The sequence below is a fragment of the Phyllostomus hastatus genome, unplaced genomic scaffold, assembly GCF_019186645.2.
Source record: "Phyllostomus hastatus isolate PE091 unplaced genomic scaffold, TTU_PhHast_1.1 phas_contig_148, whole genome shotgun sequence".
Classification (NCBI taxonomy): Eukaryota; Metazoa; Chordata; class Mammalia; order Chiroptera; family Phyllostomidae; genus Phyllostomus; species Phyllostomus hastatus.
This window is the reverse complement of record NW_025333607.1, coordinates 11,878,184-11,894,715: the sequence shown is the minus strand read 5'-3', so window position 1 is coordinate 11,894,715 and position 16,532 is coordinate 11,878,184. Positions and strand designations below refer to the sequence as shown.

General features: G+C 54.9%; 1 protein-coding gene across 1 annotated transcript in view; it reads left to right on the top strand.

Moving 5' to 3' along the window:
• The first annotated feature begins 543 nt into the window (after window positions 1–543).
• COQ8A (coenzyme Q8A) overlaps window positions 544–16,532 on the top strand; it is a 35,221-nt gene continuing 19,232 nt past the window's right edge. Inside the window, exon 1 of the mRNA XM_045860191.1 lies at window positions 544–697. The gene's annotated coding sequence lies outside the window, so the exon portion shown is untranslated. The remainder of the gene's footprint in view (window positions 698–16,532) is intronic.

The following is a 16,532-nucleotide window of genomic DNA, read 5'->3' as shown; positions in this document are numbered from 1 at the left end:
CCGCACAAAGCCAACACGGTTAGCCAGGGGGAAAAGGACAAGTAGGTGGGGCCAGAACGATTAAGCGCTTTCCCCTTCAGCCAGCGCCCTGTGGTGAAACTGGGAGGGGCCCTGGTGACACCTCCTGGCGGGCACCGTACCAGCTTCGCCCGCCCACCGCAATTCCGTCCTTTCCTTCCACCGCCTCCCTTGCAGGCCTGCTCTGAGGCCGGGCGAGCACCGCAAGGAGGTGATGGCAAAACACTGGCCATTGCAACCCCATCCGTGGCTTCGCCGCCAAGATAGGGCCGAGAAAGGGCCAGTTCTTGGGCCTCAAGCGTGCGTGCCCACCGAGCCCACCGCCGGGCCTTAAGCCAGAGCTATCTTAACTAGGGGAAAGGGCAGAGGAGGGAAGAAGGGAAAGGCCCTGCGCGCTGGAAAAGCCTCCCATTGGCTGCTCTCTCTCCGCCCTCGGTTCCGATTGGCCGCGGGGAGAGCACGGATCGAGCACGCTCCTCCGCTGCGCGCGGCGTTCGCCCAGCGATGGTGGCACAGCCAATGGGAGCAGCCCGCGGGGCGGGGCAGCCGGGGCACCCGGCGCTAGGTCTCCGGGCGCGGGCGAGTTGGTAAACAGATCCCGAGCGCGTGTCAGTCGCTGGCTGTGGGGCAATCGCGGAGGCGGCGCGAAGGTGACCGAGGCCCAGCTTCCTGCCCCGGGGTAAGGCTGCCGCCCACCGCATGCTCACGCACCCGTCTGCCTGCGGGCAGAGCTGAGCTGTGACCCACCTGGGCCGTTCCTGCGCCTTCAAATGACAGCGCGGCTTCCCCTTCGCGACTTTAACTGGCCGTCATCTCAGGATGTGGGGTGGGGGGCCTGCAGATGTCGCTTACCCCCGTGACCTCCTCAACCCTCCGGGCCTGGCGCCGGGAGCCGACGAGGGTCCCGGCCAGAGCCTTGAGTTCTTGGAAGGCGCCGAGCTACCTCTGCGACCGGCTGTCAGACGCCGCGTCTCTTAGTCGCCAAGACAGCTTCCTGCCTCGCTTTCTCACGATAATATTTCGCTTCATTCCCAGACCTCTTTGCACTGTTTCTGCAGCTCTGACTGCCGGTTTGTGTCAGAACTTGGATTCTCTTAACCTCAGCCAACTGTTGGGTTTCACAGGTGGGGGTTTTGGGCAACTTTGGGAAGAGGGGCCCTTCCTCCTGATTCTCGAAACATTGGGGTCTTGTGAGAGGTTTGGGCTTAACTGCCTAACCTCGTGCCTTGCTCTGGCCTCCCCGCCCGCTCCCAGGCTAGTTCTTGCATGGGCCTGGGGGGTGGGGGGACGATACTGCAGGGGCAGGGCTGGATGCTCGGAGTGTCCATTTGGGTAAGAGATGACAGCCTCCTGAAGGGCGAGAGACTCATGTGCAGCCGGTTGGGAACTTGTCTACCCTCACTGCTCACTCCGGCCAAGACTGAAGAAAGAGCCGGGCATGCCAGGCCTACTGTGCTGCCAAACGATTTGAGTGTGCATGGATGCCAGCCTGCCAGTTGTCATTGTGGATGGGTGGGTCATCGTGGGAGGCAGGCCCTGCTCCTGAGGAGAGACAAAGGGGTGCTGGTGGTTCAGGGGAGCATCATCTTTAAGACTCTGGCCATGACTTTGGGTGTTTTGTTCAGCCTTACAAATCATGCAGACGGTGCAGCATTGTTATAATTCTTGCCATGGCCTCAGCCAACTCAGGAAAAGCGAACCGAGTGCTATGAGCACTTCCCTGTATGTCACCTAAGACAGGGTTTTCTCATCCTCCAAACTACTGACATTTTGGACCCGGTAATCCTTTGTTGTGGGGAGGCTGACCTGTGTGTTAGATGACATGTAGCAGCATCCCTGGCCTGTGTCTGTTAGATACCAGTGGTCCCTATCTCACCAGTCATGACCACCAAACCTGTCTCCTGCAGGACAAACATTGTTCTGGGTGGAGAACCACTGAGGTAAAACTCTAAAACGGAGTATTCCCAGGCGTTCCAGAGGCCCCCTGAGACTTACTGTGAGTAACAGGGGACAGGGTAGTGTTGTGTCCTCCTGCTCTAAACCATGTAGGTTGGGCTGTAAAGGAGAACCCCCACCCCTCCACAGCTGGGGGAGTAGAAGAGAAGAGGAAGGTAGAACCCATGGGTTTTTGCTGTGCCTGCTGCATGCGCGGCAGTGGCTGGTGGGGCCCGGAGTGCAAAAGAAGCGGAAAGCTGGTGGTTTCTATCTTTGGGGATTTTGCAAGACTGTGGGGATATGCATATGAAATAACCACGCGGCAGTTTTTAAAATATTGAGCAAACAAGTTTAAGCTGTCTGCACGCTGGCAGAAAGGCCAACTCAGTTATCCGCAGGTGGCTTTTCCAAGGTGGTGTTTTACTCATCCTCACTTTGGGGGGAGACACCCCTTGTGTCTTGTGATATGGGAGGGGGTCAGGCCTGCATCTGCAGGGAGGGAGTGTCTGGCTACATTTCAAACATGCATGTAGGTCTGTTTACATGCACCGTGTGCCCCTGCACGGCAGAGGCTACCCCAGAGTGCACTGCTGCAGCATGGACACATGCATAATTGGTGTAGTTCTTGTACAGCTGATCGAAGCATCAGTGTGAAAGACAGTGAGCCATTTTTTTTCTTCATGCAGAGAAAGATGCTTTAATTCTGAGTCCAGATTTTGTCTTCAGTATGACCCAGAACTTATGCCCCAAACTTCTAAGTCCTAAACGGATGGGGTGTAGAAAAAATGAAAAACAGTGATTACTATGCAGGGCAGGGCAAAGCATTCCAAATGCCTACCACGAGTTGCCCTTTCTTGTTGTCAATCTTGTGGTGGGCGTGTCCGGATTTTTCCACAACATTCCTGGGTTAGTTATGGGTCTTTTGGGTGCCTTTATTGCCTGTAGAAAAGAATCTGGACAGGGAGGTCCTCTTTCCTCAGAAAGAAGTTTAGAGAAGTCTATTATTCGGAAACTCCAAAAACTTGGCAGGATAATTTTCCACCAAGAGCCATGGACGCTGCGTCATTATCTTGCTCAGTTGAAACAAGAGCCGTGTGCAAAATTAGACAGGAATATTTAGATGAAGAGTTGTCTTGATCGGACAGTGGCATCTCGAAATAGTTCCAGCATTCCTGCTAAACAGCAGCCAGGAAAGGAGAGCCAGTGGGAGTGGGGAGTGCGTGGCCCTGCTCCGTCTGTGGGAGGGGTAGGGCCTGCTGGCGCTGAGTGGGGCACGTCTAGGTGGGATCCGAGAGGGGGCGTCTCTCTGCGCTCTGCACACCTGAGAGGATGTCCATCGGTCTGTTCACAAGCACATCGTTTGTGGTGTGGTTGCAGGCTCCTGAGCCCTTTTCACCCTTCGTTTTGAGGTCATCGCCCCACAGAATATTGACAGTGGAACATGACCCTGAAAATCTCCTTGTTACACTTGGGTGTGATTGATTTTTTTGGGTGTGCATGTGGTGTTTCCCCTCTAATGGCCATTTCAGGGGAATGGCCAGTGTGGAATCTGTTGTGGCTAAATAGTGACCGAGTTCTTGTCTCAAGAGGCGTTGACTTGCTCAGTTTCACGCCCTCCTGTCCCCATGTAGGCTGAGGGAGTTGGGTAGGCTGAGGGAGTCGGGGAGCCGCCCAAACCTGGAAAATCCCTTTGTGCCTGAAGGGTTGGTGCTGCCCACACCCTGCCCCTGAGGAGAAGCTGACTCTGAGATTGTGGATCTGGTGATGTACTCCTCCATGAACACACACCTGCCTGGACGTGGCATCAGTGTGTGTGAATGAGCAGGGCTTGGGCCCCTGGCTGCAGGCAGTTCCCGTTTGGAAGGGGTGTGCAGAAACCACCCCACTGCCCTCCGTGTGGTTGGGACCGGGGCTTCGGGTCAGACCCCTTCTAGTTGATGGGGACTGTGAAGGCTTCTCGGAGGCGAAGGCACGGAGCAGGGCTCCTGAGGAGGAGAGGAATGTCAACAGGAAGAGGCAGGAGTTGAGGGGGTGGGAGTGAGGGGACAGTGCTTCCCCGATTCTCTGTGGAAAAGGGGCAGGTTTTACTCTTTTCCCAACTCGTTACAGACCAGTGCTTTTGAAGACACAGGAAGAACTTCATGGGAAGGGTAAATTGCTATAGGGTAAATTGCTATAAAAGTCTGTAAATGCTTATTCCCGTTATTACGGATGACAGGACAGTCCATTCCAAGGGTCACTCTGATTAGCATTGGTCCAGGCAGCATGGCTGGAGGGTAGGGCGTGCAAGGGGAGCAGTGGGGGGCCGGGCTCGGGAGCAGATTGGGGTGAAGCAGCCTGTGTGATCGGCCCTCAGCAGTTTAGGTCATTCTGAGCAGCATTGCTGCCCGTTGCGCTTCTGAGGCATTTAGCTCCGTGGGGTCAGGGGATGGGAGGGCTTGGCACAGTATCGTTCCTGGTAATGTTCAGCCTACAGTTTAGTTCAGGCCACAGAGTGTTTCCTGAGCACCCACTACTCACTCACCAGTGCATCTGCAGCCTGGAGGGCTCTGGGACAGAGAGGGAGGTGGCTTCCTGCCCCGGGCAGTGCACTGTCGGCCCGGGAGACGGCGAGGTCGTAGGGCCGACTGCACAGGGTCCTTCAGGTTCTCAGCTGCGGGAACCCAGTGGAGTGGTGCTGGTTCTGGCGGAACAGGGCTGGGGAAGCAACTTGCTGTACTGGGAGGCCTAGGAGCCTGACGGGTGAGTGAGGTTTCCATGGGAGAGAAAGGCTCCGGGGCTGAGGCCCAAGCAGGGGCAGAGGCCTGGCCTGCCAGCTGGGCCCTGCTGTGGGGAGAGCACTGTGGCCGGCACGAGTGTGCAGGCGTTGAAGGCAGGTCAGGGTGGGCAGGGAGGGAGCCCAGTGAGGTGCTTTGTGGGAAGTCAGGGTGGCCTGAGTCCCAGGTGGTGAGTTAAGAGGTGGGATGCAAGGCACAGATTCAAGAGAATATAAATCTGTGCAGGTAGAGTTTCTAGACTGTGACTGGCTGGCCACCCAGCTGAGATTTCTAGTTGTGGGGAGGAGCTTTTTGGGGGGGGTGTGTGGGTTGGTGTCACTACTGAAAAGAGGTGCAGGAGGAGGAGCTGGTCTGGGGAAAAGTGGTGATGTTAGTTTTAGACAGGTAGGGGCTGAGGTGGCTGTGGAACTTTTTTCCATGCTTTTTGATTAAGATACAATTGCCTACAGTAAACTCACCCTTTCTAGTGTGAAGCTGTGTGTCGTTTGGCACATGCATGTGGTCACGTACCCATCACCACAGTCCAGGTATAGAACATTCCCTCGCCTCCCACATTCTCCAGGGCCCCTTCCCGGGGGTGCCAGTGGGACTTCGAGGGGTGACGTGGTGGGTGCACAAACTGCGTCTGTTCCAGAATCGGTTCAGTGGTTGAGACGGCCTGCCTGGCCTGGGGACGGGGCCGCGGGGACTTGGGGAAGCTGTCCGCCCCTGGAGAGGCCGAAGCAGCCCGGGGACGGTGTAGATAAGCCGGGAGGATGGGGGTCAGGACCAGGCCTCTGGACTCGGGACTCTGCCGTGCAGCAGGTGGGAGAGGAGGAGCTGGGGAAGGATGCTGAGATGAGGGGCGAGAGTAAGTCATGAGAACCAAGCAGAAGCTTCTAGGGGAGTGCGTGGGGCCGGCAGGAAATGCCGGGGAAGGTGGTGTTGGGGTGGCCTCAGGTGTGTTGAGCCACCAGGTGGCTGTTGTGAATGTCACAGAGAGGAGAGCTGCAGGTGGGGCCAGGCAGCATGTGCTGGAGCAGAAGGAAGGGTGGGAAGTACACTCTGTCCCTGGAGGCGTTGGCTTGGATGAGGCCTAAGGAAGGAAAAGCGGGGGTCGACGGGAGTTTTTTATACAGGGTCCGGCAGGAGTAAGGCCTGCCTGGATGTGGTTGGTGGGGTGATAATATATATGGGTGTATAAGTTTATAGTTTTATCTTGAACATTTCACCTAGAATGTCCTATGGTGTTCTCGAGTGTGATATTGTTCTGTGACAGAATTCCATGCTTATGATTTGGTGAGAAAAGAGTTTGTAATAAAAGAGGGGTGTTATTTGTGCTGGACCCTGTATTTGGTGTGGGAAAACTAAGAGGAAGTTTGTGGGCTTGTAGGGGACGATGCTGTGGAAGGAGAAACTGAGAAAAAGGAAAAAAACAGGTGAGGGGCAGGGTCCTAGTGGAGGAGAGAGGAGGAGGGTGTGGTCAGTGTGGGGAGCAGAGAGGGGAGCGGAGGAGAGGCTGGGGGTGGTGTGGGATGTGGGCCCAGGGTCTGCGGGTGCTCACCTCTGACTGCCTCTGCCTCTGCTTTGGAGGGAAACAGAGAGGTCACCCCTAGAGTGTGAGGCCCTCTGATGGGTGTGAGCGGGGCAGGGCGGGCTGGGGGCGGTGCTCGAAGAGAAAGCCGGGCTGGTGTCCTGCCTTAGGTGTCCTGCCTTAGGTGTCCCAGAGGCCCTGCTCTGCCAGCCTCCGAGGAGGTGACTGCTCCCAGCAGGTGAGCGAGTGAGTGAGTGTGTGTGTGTGTGTGTGCTCGTGTGAGTGTGGAGGGAAGGAGGGAGGCATGTCCTGGTTGGCTGAGAAGGGGCCAGCCCCATCCTCCATCACTGCCTCCGCACCGTCCCCCGGGATTTCCCCAGAGGCATGTTCCCTCCGAGCCGCGCTGTGTGGCTTCCACTTCTCTGCCTCAGAGAAGCAGGCTCTGCCCCCCGCACTTGCTGTTTTATAGGATGTCTAAAGGGTCAGTACGTGAATTCTTTCCAGCATTATTCTTTCTAGACCCCCATTAAACCCCAGTTTTCAGAGCCGCCCAGTGCTGTGCTCTCCTTGTCAACCTTCTGCGCTCAAGGGGTCAAGGGCAGTGTGCTAACGTCCGGGAACGGGGGTCCTCCAGGCCAGTCCCCTCACTGCGCACCCGAGGAAGTGAGGACATGCAGGCCCCAGGGGAGCTGGTGCGCCCGCGGGCACATGTGGCTGCTGCCCAGTGCAGGCCGGGAGCCCAGGCCTTGCTGTGCATCCCGCCAGCCCTCATCATACAACCCACGCTGTCTGGGAACTAGAGGGCCTGGTGGCAACATTCCTGCCAGCTGCAGGGATGTACAAGGGGTCCTGGGGACTGTTCACACACACACACACACACACAGTTTTTAAGTTCAAGTCCAGAGCCTGGGTCAGGCCCGGTGTTTGTTCTCTGCCTGGCGTGTTTTCCCTCTGGCGCCGATCCCGGCTCGGAGGAGGGTGAAAGCAAGAATAGACCGCCCTGTGACCGCAGGTGGTTACTGTTTGACAGGTGCTGGAGCAAAATATATCTTTCTAAGATTGAAAAACAAAAGTGTGTGGCTCTTGCTCTGGAACACGTTTATAGCCAACATTTGGGGAAGCAAAGGGCTTCCTTGGGCTTTCGTTTTACCATGGGTCAGGCCCGCTGTGTTTCCTGCTCAGGCCTGCGTGGAGCGCCCTGTTGGTGGGCCAGGCCTGCCGCCTTTCCCCCCTTCCCTCCCAGTGCTCTCAGAAGCAAGCGGAGAGGCGCAGCGGAAGCAGTAGAAGTGCCTCATCCTGTGTGGGCGCCCCCGCTCCTGGTGCCTGAGTGTGTGAGCAGGCTCGTAACTGACCTGGCCCTGCTCCCATGAAAGTCACTCCTCCTCCACTTCTCTGTCTCCTGCTCCCGCCCGTTAAAACAGGGGTGCCGCAGCCGCTGTGTGTGACTGTGCATGGAGGGGCAGGACCCCCGGAGGGGCGGGGCGTCTCACGGTGGTCGTAGACGGAAACCGCATTTCCCTGATGCTCCGTACCCTGGGTTGTGTCTCTGGTTCTGGATTCTAGATGAGAGAGCTCGGTAAGCTAAGGAGCACCCTGTACGCACACGGGTACTAAACACCCGGTGTGGATGAGGCACAGTGCCAGACCCCATGGGGAACACAACGGGGTAGGAGAGTTCCCCCACCCCTAGGAGCTCTGGTAGCTAAGGAGCTTTCCAGAAAGCGGAGTTAGGACAGGTGGCCTTTGAGAGCCCGGCCAGCCCCAGGGCTTTTATGACTCATAATTGTTGGCAACAGGCATGCGCCCTTTTCAGGGCATGGACCTTGCTGTGTGTCAAGGAGACTGGGTATTGATTTAAAAAATGTTGTTGACCTGGGGGCATGTTCCTTATCTCTTAGCTTCCTAGGCAGGAAGAGGAAAGGACTTGGGCCTGGCAGCAGACAGGCAGGCATAGGCCGGCGCCCGAGGGCTTTGAGATTTCCTCACCTGGCTGAGTTTTATCTCTTCAGACAATGGGGACAGTAGAACTCACGGACAAAATGGAGGTGCAGGGAGACACACTGTGCCTCCTTGCACAACCAAAAGAAGGACAACAGCAAATTTAAAAACAGAAAACAACCAGAACTACCAGAAAGTCGAACTGTATGGAAGTCCGACAACCAAGGAGTCAAAGGAGAAATACTCTCCCAGACCCGTAGGAGGGGTGGAGAGGGGCAGCTGGGCAGAGAGAACTCAGCAAGACGGTGGCTGGCGGAGCAGGCAGTCCCACATTCTTGTGCAGATAAAATGGGAGGAACAGCTGGGGAGTGAGCGAGACAGCCAATACAACCCCAGTCCCAGTGCGGGGGGTGTTTGGGGGGAAATAAAGCCTCAAACCTCTGACTGAAAACACCTGCGGGGGGTTGCAGTGGCAGCAGGAGAGACTCCTAGCCTCGCAGGAGAGTCCCTTGGAAAGACCCACAGGGTCCTAGAACATACACAGACTCACCCACCTGGGAATCAGCACCAGAAGGGCCCACTTAGCTTGTGGGAAGCGGGGGAAGTGACTGAAGTCCGACGGAGAGCAGAGCAAGTGGCACTGTTCCCTCTCAGACCCTTTCCCACATATAGCGTCACAGCGCAGCCTCCTGGGTTGCCCCACCAGGGTGAACACCTAAGACTCCACCTCCCATACATAACAGGCACGCTGAGGCACACACACACACAAATGGCCCAAATGAAAGAACAGTTCAAACTCCGTAAAAGAACAACAAATAAGTGACCAAGAGATAGCCAACCTACCAGATGCACAGTTCAGAACACTAGTAATCAGGATGCTCACAGAATTGGTTGAATTTGGTTACAAATTAGATGAAAAAGTGAAGGCTATGCTAAGTGAAATAAAGGAAAATGTACAGGGATCAACAGTGATGGGAAGGAAACTGGGACTCAAATAATGGTGTGGACCAGAAGGAAGAAAGAAATATTAAATCAGAACAGAATGAAGAAACAAGAATTTAAAAAAAATGAGGAGAGGCTTAGGAACCTCTGGGACAACTTTAAACATTCCAACATCTGAGCCATAGGGGTGCCAGGAGGAGAAGAGGAAGAGCAAGAAATTGACAACTTGTTTGAACAAATAATGAAGGAGAACTCCCCCACTCTGGCAAAGGAAATAGACTTCCAGGGAGTCCAGAAGCTCCGAGAGTCCCAAAGTTGTTGGACCCAAGGAGCAACACACCAAGGCACATCACAATTGCATTAGCCAAGATTAAAGATAAGGTGAGAATCTTAAAAGCAGCAAGAGAAAAGGAGACAGGTACTCATAAAGGAGTTCCCATCAGACTGTCAGCTGATATCTCAAAAGAAACCTTACAGGCATAGAGTGGCTGGAAAGAAGTATTCCAAGTCATGAAAGACAAGGACCTACATCCAAGATGACTCTATCCAGCAGAGCTTTCATTTAGAATGGAAGGGCAGATAAAGTGCTTTCCAGATAAGGTCAAGTTAAAAGAGTTTATTATCATCCAGCCCTTATGTGCAATGTTAAAGGGACGTATTTAAGAAAAAGAAAATAAAAAATAAGGGAACAGTAAGATGACAACAAACTCACAGCCATTAACAACCGAACCGAAAAAATGAACACACTAAAACAAACTAAACAAACAGCTAGAACAGGAACAGAATCACAGAAATGGAGATCACATGGAGGGTTATCAGGGGGAGTGGGAGGGGGGGAGAGGGGGAGAAGGTACAGAGAATAAGTAGCATGGATGGTGGGTAGAAAATAGATAGGGGGAGGTTAAGAATAGTATAGGAAATGTAGACGCCAAAGAACTATGTGTACGACCCATGGACATGAACTAAAGGGGGGGAATGCAGGTGGGAGGGGGTGTGCAGGGTGGAGGGGAATAAAGAGGGGGGATGGGACAACTGTAATAGCATAATCGAATGTATTTAAAAACGATACATAAAAAGGGGGAACAGTAATACCTCACAGGATCGTTTCAGGGTTAGGAGTTACAGGACGTGACAGGCACGCAGCGGGAATAACAACAGCAACTGCTCTTGGTACCGGTGCTGTTTCATTCAACCATTAAATCTGAAATGAGCGTGCTTTGAAAAATTAAGAGTGTCAAAACTCAGAAGACAGCCTTTTCAGGGTGGGGACACCTACCTGGACTGTGTGGTACGGCCTGTGCCCAGTGCCTGGCCTGTCGTAAGTGCTCAGCAATGCCCTGAAAGGTGAACTCGGCCTGGAACAGAGGCTGATAGAAGAATGGGGCATATCTGTGCCCAAGGCCAGCAGGACTCTGTCATCGAGAACGAGAATAGAACGTTTTGAGCACAGCGCCTGGCACTCGGTTGGCACTCAGTGCTGTTTGAGCGGCGGTGGCGGCGGTGGTGACCAAACCAAGTTATTTTAGAAAGACGATCTGGAAACGCTTCGAGTACCAGCCTTCTTCCCAGCCCAGTGGTTTGCCTTTAAAAAAATAGCTACCGTATTAGTTTCCAGTTGCTGCTATAACAAATGACCATGAGCCTAGTGGCTTAAAGCACAAAGTCATTACTTTACAATTCTGGAGGTCAGAGGTCTGAAGTGGGTCTCCTGGGGCTACAATCACGGTGTCCGCGGGGCCAGGTCTTTCTGCAGGCTCCAGCCCCTTGCTGTGTCCGTCCTCTGGGAGCGGCCCGCGTCCCTTGGCTGTGGCTCCATCCTCACAATTGCGTCCCTCCAACCTCAGCTTCTCCCGAGTCTTCTGATTCTGACCTTCCCGCCCCCTCTCATAAGCACCCACGAACAACCCCCGCCTCTCAAGATCTTTAACTTACTCCTATCTGCGAAGTCCCGTTTGCCACCAAGGGAACATAGTCACAGGTTCCAGGGATTGGGGCGTGGACATCTCTGGGTGGCCATTATTCAGCCCACCCCGGCCGGCCACAGTAGTTTGGCCCCATGTAAACACAACCCTTTAAATTTCTCATTTCGCTTTAGTAGAAATCCCTCAGCTCCAGCTCCAGGGCTCCCCACCGTGGGGTGGGTCCTTCTTCACCTTCCTGTGTGACAGCGCAGATCACACCTGTCATTTACGTGATCGGGGTCGGTCTGTGTGGGGAGGAGGGGGAGGGAAGAGGCGGGTGCCTGAGGCGTGACCCTCCCACTAGGAGCTAATAGTTCGGCTGAAGGCACACGAGGTGCACGTGCCAACGATGCGCGCAGGGCGGGAGCTGGCCAGCGCCGGGAGATTTAGATCAGCTGATGGGAAGGCTTGCCTTCCTGAGAACTGAGAGTCAAGTCGGGGCCTGACTAGAGATATCGTCCTTGAGTGTATGTGGCGTGTTCACACATTTCCAAGGACTTCCACTTCTTACTTAGAGGGGACAGAATACGAATTTATGCCATAATCTCCAGGGGAGGAAACAGGTCACAGGGTGGTTCAGGAGCAGGCTGGCGGCTGGCGGCTGGTGCGGGCAGAGCTGATTCCCAGGCCCTGCCCCGGCCTCACGCAGGCGGGGCTGTCCTCTCTGCACGGCTGCCGGGTGGAATTTGGGTGTGCAGGGGCAGGCCTGCTGGCCGGGGTGCTTGGAGCAGCACCCACGGGTGTCAGCAGAGGCTGGACAGGAGGTGCGGGGCCCTAGTGATTTGAGCGAGGGCTTAGCATGATGACAGTGGCTTTGGGGAAGATTGATCTAGGGGCACCGTGTGCTGTGGCTTGGGGACAGAGGGCTTGTGGCGGTCCGAGGGGAACCCCCCACCCCACTGAAGAAAGCCTTCCGTGCTGCTTTCTCCTCCGAGTGGCATCAACCCCGGGAAGGAATACCAGTGGCATTTCTGTTCTGCTCGTTGCTCGTTTCTAGGCGTTTCGAGCAGCAGGCTGCCCACCGGCACACCGGCCTGCCTCTCCCAAACAGTGCCCCCCTCCACAGCCCAGATCAGCCGCGCTGGCGCCCTGCCTGAGTCGGACGTGACGCCCCGCCTGGCCTGCGTGCCGGGGTGCGAGCGAGTGAGGGGACTGTGCAGGTGGGTCTCGTTCGTGCTCCCTCCATTCTCACCGAGTCTGAGCCCCATTCAGGGTCTTTGTGGTCGAAATAATAATCTCGTACGGTTTTGAGCACCGACTACGTGCCAGGCACTTGTAGTGCTGTCACATGGACTCTAAACCCACTACTTTTGTAACCAGATGAACACACTGGGGCATAAGGATGAGATCAAATCACCTGACCTAGGTCAGCAGCGGAGTCAGGATGTGAACGTGGGGAACCAGCTCCAGCGCATCTGTTTCGTCAGTACCACTTCTTGAGCCACGTATTTTTTCATGTTTCCAGCAGAAAACTTTGGTGTGTGTGTGTGTGTGTGTGTGTGTGTTTTACCCCTCTTTGGTGAGTTTTAGTTAGTGAAACTTCTGTCAGGACCCCCTGCTTGGCAGGTTAGCTTCAAAAGCCCTGCTACATTTTGCTCACCAGAGGAGGAAAGGCTACTTGGGGTCCTCCGTGCTGCCCACCTGCCTGTGGAGCCCTGGGCCCGTGCAGCTCACTCATGGCATCGGCGCCTCTTGGGTCTTCGCTGGAGGCTGGCACTGCTGTGGCGGCTGCTTGTCTGTCTCTCCTTGTCAGCGCCCCGCCCCCTCCCCCATGCCCTTTGCCCAGCGCAGGGCAATACACCAGGGAATCCTAAGAATATCTTAATCTCTCAAGGGGTGGAGAAGAGAGGCTTGCAGTCTAGTACATCAGAACACACTCTTCTGATTGTTTTATCTGTTGCATAGGTACTTGGCTCTTCAACCATAATAGACTTAAGTCCTATCCCTGCTTCTTATAAGCTGTGTGGCTTTGGATGAGTTAATTAACCTCTCTGTTCCTTAGTTCCCTTATCTGTAAAACGGGTAGAATAATAGTGCCTACCTTATAAAAATAATTGAGATCATTCAGGTGGAACACTGCACGCAGAGCCTGGAATACAATAAACTCAGAATAAATAACAGCTGCTATGGTTATTGCCAACCCCGGGCTGGTCCACTTCTCACAAAATAAAAGCATTTGGGGGACTGGTTCAATTCACTGTGGGGAGAGTGTCAGAGTGTCTGCCACCCGAGAGGCTCTTTCTTGTATGCGTTAGCACAGAACGGCGTGATTTTTAAACAGTTCCCAGAAAAATCTCCGTGGTGATTTAAAGCAGCCTTTAAGGGAACGCGAAGTCGTGAACCTAGGAGACATCTTGAGTCCCAGAAACTAACTCCTTTCCTAATGAGGCAGGACTCCACTGGGCCCTCCACGGGCTTTGTTTCAGACCCGTGTGGGGTCCGCGCATGGAGCAGGGCAGACAGGTGAGCCTGCGCGGCTCGCCCGGAGGCCTCCGCGCCCCGCGGCAGGAGCCCTGCGTGGGACTGAACGGCGGAGGCAGCAAGGGGCATCCCTGTCTGCCTGTGCCTCTCCCTCTGAGCCACACCTGAGCTGTGGGGAGCCGCACACACCTGGTGCTGCAGCGGCAGGGAGACTCTTGCTAGTGACACAGGGAAAGTGCAGGCACGAAGGACTTAGGTGGTGGGTGGATGTGTGGACTGACGACAGTGGCCTCTGTCAGCTCAGAGTGAGGCAAGGGAGTGGCCGTGAGCCTCTAGAAACGGCAGGAGGAAGTGGAGATGTAGAGGAAGTCGGCGCCCCCTGCGGCCCCCAGATCTGACCCCTTCATGAACAGCATTTAGGGGCTGCCCCGAGCTGGGAGATCGAGTATAAAGGTGGACACCACAGAGCCCCTCTCCCTGTCGGGCTCCGATCGGGGAGCCTCTGGGTGTAGGTAGCTCCCCTCGGGGGTGGGTAGCTCTGTGTCTGGTGAGGTGGGCCCATCTGGGGACCAGGGCAGAGTGGTGCTGGGGGTCTCAGCCTTGCTGGGCTGTTCTGATACAACTCTAGGGACCTTTCCTTTCCAGATTTCCTGGGGGCAGTTCTGGTTATATTTTTGTCTGATAGGGTCAACAAACTTTCTTCCACAAAGGGCCAGATAGTAAATATTTTAGGCTGTGTGGATTTTTTAGGTCTCTTTTGCAGTTATTCAACTCAGCTGTTAAAAAAATAAAAATAAAAACCCAAACCACCATAGACAATGCACATATGAGTAAATGAAATGCAGACAAGACATAAACGAATGAGCAGGGTTGTGTCCCAGTAAATGCTGACTCACAAAAGCAGGCGGCAGGGCTGGACCGACGGGTGGTCGTGGTTCCTGACTCCGACCTGGAGGGGCACCCGTCACAGTGCGTGTCCTAACTTCCGGTGCAGGAGAGTGCGGTCACTGTACTTACTACATTATTCTTTCTAAACAAGGACCCTTATTTTTTTTTTTGGCGGGGGCAGATTACCCATTAACTATTTGTCTTTCGACACAGGGGCCAGCACCAGACCTGGGCCGGCTGCCTGCCTGTGCTGGGTGGTTTTCTCACCGCTGTCTGAGAAGAGCAGTTGAGCCTTCCCCCAGAGTGAGGCGGCCGTGTTCCATGGCCTAGTGGCCTGCTGGGGACAGTTGTCTCCTGCTGGGGTGCGGGGGGCAGACAGGGGCGTGGAGAGGCATCATTTACAGCACTCTGGTCTGCCCTCTAACCCTCCGCCCGTCCCTTCTGGCGCAGATACTTGGGGTGTAGAGCAGTTTCTTAAAATTACACACGTGTGTGTTCGCTTGTGTTTTTTTTTTATTTTAACAACAAATATTCGAGATTATTTTAGATATTTTCTATTAGTAAGTAGTGCATACTCTTTGTAGAAAATTTTAGGAAATAGAAATAAAGAAAATGAAGAAAGTAAAAAGGTTGTGTCAAGACCACCAGCCGGAGAAAACCACTGACTCCTGGGCACACTCTCTTTATCCACCGCCCCTCTGCCTCGCCCCTCCCCTCCCCGCCTGCCCCAAAAGGAAGGATGACACTGTTGTGTGGTCTGCTTTTTTTTCACATGGCAGTGTACAGTACACCTTCCTATTTGTCAGCAAACATTTTCACGGTGTCATTTTAAATGGCCACATAGCATCTGACCCTGGGGGTATATGCCACTATTTACATCATCTTAGTGTCGGGATTTACATTCTCGTCGCTAAATTATCACACGTACTTTTTAAAAGGAAATGCAGTTGACAGATTTTGTCGGGACTCTTGGATAACTGGCAGGCAGGACGGCCTGGGGGGCAGAGGGGAGGGAGGACTTCCTGCAGGCGGTGACTCCCGGGGCCATGGGGACTGAGTGCCTCTGGTGGGCCGGCTCCGGCCGTGCAGGCTGCACTCACTAGGCCTGGGCTGGGGCTGGGGCTGGCGGAGGGGAACCGTGGGGGCAGGTCTTCTCTCTCTGCCCCTGGGTTCTTCTTCGTGTCCCCTGTTGCCTTTGAAAACTGATAGCGTGTCAGGATATTTCTGAACGTGCTGACAGAGACCTGGAGGCCAGACCTCACTGGACAGAAGCCGGGAGTCGCCTGCGGTGTTTGAGTGATGGCCCCCGGTGTGGGATTTTTGGAGGCCGAGGCGAAGAGCACGTCTGTGGAGATTTATGGATTGGTTCAGATGCCTACGTCTTTTCCGTGACACGTGCATTCTCCAGTCCTTGGGGGGAATGTCAGCTGGTGCTTCCTCTTTTCTGAGGGCAAAGAAGAACTTCAGGCATGCAAAGGGACTTCTCAGGGCCTGTGCAGGCTGGAAATTGGGAATGTTTATGCCCCCCCAGAGAGATTGCTCTTGACTTGGGGGTGGGGGCAGAAGGCCGCTTGGGGGCCCCTACCCAAGGCCCCCTGAAGACCACTGGGCAGTCCTTCTGAAGGATGCTCCGGGGCCCCGTGGTGGCCGGCTCTGCGGGTCATTGCCTTCAGGCTCGTTCATTTTTCATGTCTGTTTTCAGTTTCTTGACGGGAAATGGGGAAGGAAGGGGCAGTTGGAAGGTTTCTACTTAAGGGCCAGGCCGGACTTCTGGGGAGGGGCAGCAGGAAGAGACGTCCAGTGAAGGGATTCTGTGTGGATGTCCCGCCTGCCCTTGGGTGTGGGTGCCCACGCTCTCGTCCCCTCTGCTGGCAGAACGGCGTTCTCAGGGTGCCTTCCAGGGCTGTCGGCGACCACAGCACCTGGGGCTTGTCAGCAGTGCAGGTTCTCAGGCCCCATCCCAGGCCTATGGGATCAGAAACGGGGGGCGGGGCCCAGAATCTGTGCTTGACCAAGTCCCCTGGGTGATTCTCATGGCCACTGCAGCGTGAGAGCCCTGCCCCTGACCTGGCTCCTCCGAGGCCCCCGCGAGGCCTTTGATTCTGTGTACAGATTAAAAGCTGCAGGCGGGTAGAGCCC